The sequence below is a fragment of the Ursus arctos genome, unplaced genomic scaffold (assembly GCF_023065955.2).
Source record: "Ursus arctos isolate Adak ecotype North America unplaced genomic scaffold, UrsArc2.0 scaffold_12, whole genome shotgun sequence".
In the NCBI taxonomy this organism is placed as follows: domain Eukaryota; kingdom Metazoa; phylum Chordata; class Mammalia; order Carnivora; family Ursidae; genus Ursus; species Ursus arctos.
Genome location: NW_026622786.1, coordinates 26,619,853 through 26,625,769, shown reverse-complemented (window position 1 = coordinate 26,625,769; position 5,917 = coordinate 26,619,853). Strand labels below are relative to the sequence as shown.

Here is a 5,917-nt window from a genome sequence, read left to right as displayed (position 1 = left end):
CATAATAATGATTACCTTTAAAAAGTGGTATCACTACCAAACTTATAGAAATAAAAAGTACCACGAGGAAACAAAATAATCAATTGTATGCAAACAAACTAGACAATTTACAGGAAATGGACAAATTCCTAGAAACAAATTACTGAACTGGCTCAAAAGGAAACAGAAAATTTGAGATCTATAACAAATAAAGATTGAATTGTAATTTTAAAACTTCCCACAAAGCCAAGCCCAGAACCAGAAGACTTCACTGATAAATTCTGACAAGCATTTAAATATGAAAACCAACTCTTCACAGACTTTTCGAAAAAAGAGGAAAAGGCAACATTTTCCAATTCATTCTATAAGCCCAGTTACCCTGATACCAAAACCAAAGATGTCACAAGAAAACAAAACTAGCACACATACTTTTATCTGCCAGAGACCCAACAGCTGCGATCGCCGGCTCCATCGAAGTCCTGAGCGGGAGCGCCAGCTGACGTCAGTGCGTCAGTGCGTCAGTGCGTCAGTTCGTGCTCTCCAGGCGCAAGGACTTCCCGGCTCTTCGGCCTGCCCCCTCTTCTCGCCCCGCCATGTTCCCCCTCAGGCTCAAGTTCACGCCTCCGGTGCTGAGAACCCCAGCACTGTGCACTCTCTGCGGCTTGTAGGCCCCAGGAGCCTGTGTGAGAAAGTCAAACTGAGAAGCTACGGAGCTGCAGCGAGCAACGAAGGCCGATCAAGCTGCCATGGCCGCGCGTAAAAGAGAGGTAAGGTAGTATGGACCAAAGCGGGCTTTCGTGGTTGTATAGTTTGACTGACTGCCTCATGTGGAGCGGGGAAGACCACCAGTGACTATGGCTTTGGAGGAGTACTTGGTTTGCCATAGCATACCGTGCTATACTTTGGATGGTGACAACAGTCACAGAGGTCTCAATAAAAATCTAGGCTTTAGTTCTGAAGACGGAAGAGAATATTCCGTGCATTCCAGAAGTTGGTAAACTGGTTACAGATGCTGGCTTAGTGTGAGTCACAAGTTTTCTCTAACCTTATACTCGGAAGAGCAACAATGCAAGGCAAATTTATAAGGGTTTACCTTTTTTTTTTTTTCAACTTTTTATTTAAATTCTAGTTGGTTAAAATGTGTAATATTGGTTTCAGGAGTAGAATTTAGTGGTTTACCTTTTTTTTTTTGAAGTATTTGTTCATTCTCCTCTGCATGTTTATTATGCAGAGATGTCAAAGGACTCAACAAAAAAGCACAGGGCTGGGGAAATTAAAGGTTTCACTGGAATTGATTGTGAATATTAAAAAAAAAAAAAAAACGAGGCCCCTTAATTGGTGCTAAAAACAGACTCCTGTGATGTAAATGACTGTGTCCAACAAGTTGTGGAACTTCTACAGGAACGGGATATTGTACCTGTGGATGCCACTTACTAAGTAAAAGAACTCTACGTGCCAGAAGATAAACTTAATTTGGCAAAAACAGATGCAGAAATATTACCAGCATTGAAAATTAATAAAATGGAAATGTGGTGGGTGCAAGGTTTAGCAGAAGGCTGGGCAACCCCACTGAATGGCTTCATGAGAGAGAGGAGGTCCATGCAGTGCCTTCATTTCCATTGTCTTATGGATGGAGGTATCATTAACTTAGCATTGCCTATAGTTCTGACAACTAGTCATGAAGGTAAAGAGAGGCTGGATGGCTGGTCTGCATTTGTTCTGATGTAGGAGGGCTGCTGTGTAGCTTATTCTTCACAATCCAAAGTTTCTTGAGCACAGAAAGGAGGGTTGTGGTGCCAGACAGTGGGGAACAACATGCGAGAACCAACCTTACATTAAGATGGTTATGGAACAAGGAGATTGGCCGATTGGAGATCTTCAGGCCTTGGACTGAATTTATTGGGATAATGGTCTTGATAAGCATTGTTTTACTCCTATTGAGTTATATATAGCAGGTGTTTAAAAATATGAATGTTGATGCTGTCATTCCATTTCAGTTATGCAACCCAGTGTATGCTAGGTTGGGTCTAACCTTGTGGTCTAGACATGCTCTATATAGGATACCTATAAGCAACTTCTAAAGGGTGGCTACAGGCACCCTGTCCTTCTTCACCCTCTTGGTGCCTGGACAAAGGATGATGATGTTCCTTTGATGTGGTGTATCAGCAGCGTCCTTCAGTGCTAAAGGAAGAAATTCCATATCCTAAAACAATAGTAGTGGCCATCTTCTCATGTCCCACTGTGTATGCAGGACCAAGTGGAGTCCAGTGGCATTAGAGAGCATGGATGGTTGCAGGAGACAATGTTAACATTGTTGGACAAGAGCCTGCTGGCATACCTCATTCAGAAACAGGGAGGATCTTTATGAGCCAACTGGTGGCACCAAAGGACTGACTATGGCCTCTGGCCTAATCACCTTGAAAATATTTCCCTTCTGAGTTGCAGCTGACAAGAAAAAGAAGCATACAGACTATGACCCTGAACACCACGAAGACTTTGAATTTATTTCAGGAACTTGAATGTGCAAACTTGCCAAAGAAGGCCAGAAACCTCCTGAAGGTTTCATGGCTCCCAAGACCCGGACTGTGATGATGCAATACTACAAATCCTTAGAGAAAGCTTAAGCTGTTAACCCAGTCACTCCAACTTTGACCTTCACTGTATTACAAGTGGGGCCCAGATAGTTACTGTTGGCATTTCTTTGAGGTAATGTCTGTCTGGATACACCTTCTAAAAAGAGACCATTTTCCTTAACTAATATTAGCTTTCTTCTGCCTTATGAGTTCTTTTTGAACCAGGGTAACACACTGCTGGTTTTAATGTCTTTTCCACTGCTTATAGGTAATATTCCTACAATAAAATTTTAAAATCTTGCCTTTTTATATTATGCTTCTATCTCATGATTTTTTCAAGCTGTTGTATTACTTGTAACCAATAATATGTACATTGACTCTCACTTTTCATCCCTTGAAAACAGAAAAAAAAAAAGTCCACTAAACAGTAAATTTGGCTAGAACTTGTTTGTTGAATTTTATAAGACATCTCTAACAATTAGTTTATTTTTCTACATTAAAAATATGAACTGTTTTCTTTCTTCCTTCTTTCTGATCAGCTGTTGATCTTTAGCTATTATAAAGTATTCTTATGATCTGAGGTAAGCCCCGAATGAACTATTTTATTCAATAAAATTAAAATTTTGTCTTCTTAAAAAAGAAAAGAAGGAAGGGAGGGAGGGAAGAAAGAAGAAAACAAAGATCAATGTCCCATATGAATATAGATGCAAAATCCTCAACAAAGTACTATTAAACTAAATACAGCAATAAATGAAAAGAATTATATACCATAACCAAATAGGATGTATCCTAAGAATGAAAGGTTGTTTTAACATCAAAATCAATTAATGTAATACATCGCATTAATATCCTCAAGAGCGAGACTTGAGGTGCCGTAAAGTGAAAAGGTTCCCCTTTTCCTAGCTATTTGGTTCCATCTCCACAAATCTTTCCAGTAATTCCCATTCTCTGATTTGTATCTTTCTGTTCTTGAAACCAAAGAATCCTTGAATAAGAATTAAGATATTTGTCCCTCTTTAGTCTCTCAAACTCAAAATATCCCTGTAGGACTTGTGATAGAAATATTTCAGTAACAAGTGAAAAAAAAATGAAATGAAATACAAAGTTCTAAATTCAAAATGACTTAAACAAAAAGGGGATATTGACTTATGTAACAGAAAAGTCCGAATGAGGCTTGATCTTGCACCTCAGATGAGATCTCCAAGGACCTTCTTTCTCATATGCTCTCTATTCTGCTGCTCTCTGCTATTTCCCCCATGCTGCCCTGGTAGCCCTCTGGGAGTTCCAGGTTCTTCTGGTAATTTCAGCAAACTGTTTTCAGCAATCCCAGACGTCATATCCTCATAGGAAAACACTCAGGAAAGTTAGAGTCTCTTACAGTAGCTGCTGTACATGTCCTAGGAATCAGTTCCTTTCATTGATAATTGGAACTCATGGCCTTCCCTGATCCAATCACTGTGACAAGGTTACAGTACTCTCTGACTGGCTTTTAAACAGAAAAGATCCACCCCAAAGCAGGGCATGCATTCAGTCTCACCCAAACTGCAAGGCTGAGAAAATGGAAGGAGCAAATTTCCTCCCCAAATATAAAAATATTCTTGGTTACAACAAACATACAAAGAAAAAACCCAAGTGAGAGAGGGGTAAAATAGATGCCAGGTAGTCAATAAAAAATAATCTTCAAAATGGTTTCCAGGAAATATTCTATAACATGGTATCAAAATCATTCTATGTAGGCCAGAAATTTCAAAAATTATTTTCAATTACTTTTCACCTTTGAATCAACAAAAAAGTTAACATCAGAATAAAGCCTTCCAGGCTAAAACAAAAAGAAAGAAAGAAAAATAGTATTTTGTATTTTCCTGTATTGCATGATGGAGCAAAGGCTTGAAATTGTGGTGATGAATGTTACCATGCAAAGTCAGTGCACTGAATATATCGTCTATTCCCATCTTTCATTCAAATTCTTTGCATATATTAGTGAGGGTCACTCAGAAGCACCTACGTTAATCAAAAAAGAAAAACTGTTGTTGCATGCTGCAAACAGCCTCTATTCCTGGATGAATTAATAACACTTAAAGTTGCTTGCCTTCCTTTATGTAGCCAATATCCTGCAGGTATTTTAAGGGAATAGTGTTCCTAAGACAGCCACAGAAAAATATTAATGAAAATTGGTGATACATCTTATTAGTCTATGAAAAGATAGTTTTTGCATTTTCAAATTAGTAGAATATTTAAAGCTACCTCCAAATAAGTACATCAATGAAATTGCTTTGTTACTTAAAGGGGAAAAGAATACAATTATGAATTATACCTTTATCGTCATTTTCTCCCTTCAGATACACAAAGTATTTATACCTGCCTCATGTATGCAATCAAATGAACAAAAAATCCCATGTTTGTAAAACCCCAGACTATATAAAAATCAGTTTGACTTTTCAATCATGCTACAGTCAAGTTTGTCATTAACAATTACACTAAAATACACAATCACCACATTTCTGTTGGCAAAAGTATTTTGGCAAAATCTTCAATTTTGTATTTATAAATGAGATCCTAAATCAAGAGGATTAAGAGTAATGTACATTGCTATAAATATTCTGTAATTTTTTATTCCAAATCTGGAATTTGATGTAACTATATTTTAATTCATCATGTATATGAGTTTTTCAGTGAGTTTTATTTTTAAATATACACTTGTTTTAAACACAAATTTTCTTATTCTTTTAAAAGGTAAAACTAAATGCTACAACCCTTTTCCCCCTATTAGTTGAATGCGCATTTCAAACTCATTTTCCCCATGTTTAGAAGAAAAAAATACAATACCTGAGGTTTGAAGAATTTCACCTATTTAAATTCGGTTTTAAAATTACTTGGCTTGAGCTATGAAATGTTATTGATTCTTTGAACAATAGTATTTTACTCAAGGGAAGAATAAATGTGACCCACCAAGGCTCTGTATACAGAACATAGAAAAACCAGTTCAGGGGTGCCTGGGTGGCACAGCAGTTAAGCATCTGCCTTCGGCTCAGGGCGTGATCCCGGTGTTGTGGGATCGAGCCCCACGTCAGGCTCCTCCGCTATGAGCCTGCTTCTCCCTCTCCCACTCCCCCTGCTTGTGTTCCCTCTCTCGCTGGCTGTCTCTATCTCTGTTGAATAAATAAATAAAATCTTTAAAAAAAAAAAAAGAAAAACCAGTTCAGGAAAAAACTAATAACAAAATTATTACATTAGTAAAAATTATTAAGCAATCCTAATGTTTCAGTTCATATTACTAAGTAAACAAATGATTGACGAAAATTTACACCTTTCCTTATTCTGAAGTTGTAAATATAATCTCTTATAATTTCCTCCAAAACATTTTA

General features: G+C 37.6%; 1 pseudogene; it reads left to right on the top strand.

Annotated features, from left to right (window-relative positions):
• Positions 1 to 376: 376 nt before the first annotated feature.
• Positions 377 to 2,603, top strand: LOC113254302 (bifunctional 3'-phosphoadenosine 5'-phosphosulfate synthase 1-like; annotated as a pseudogene).
• Positions 2,604 to 5,917: the final 3,314 nt, after the last annotated feature.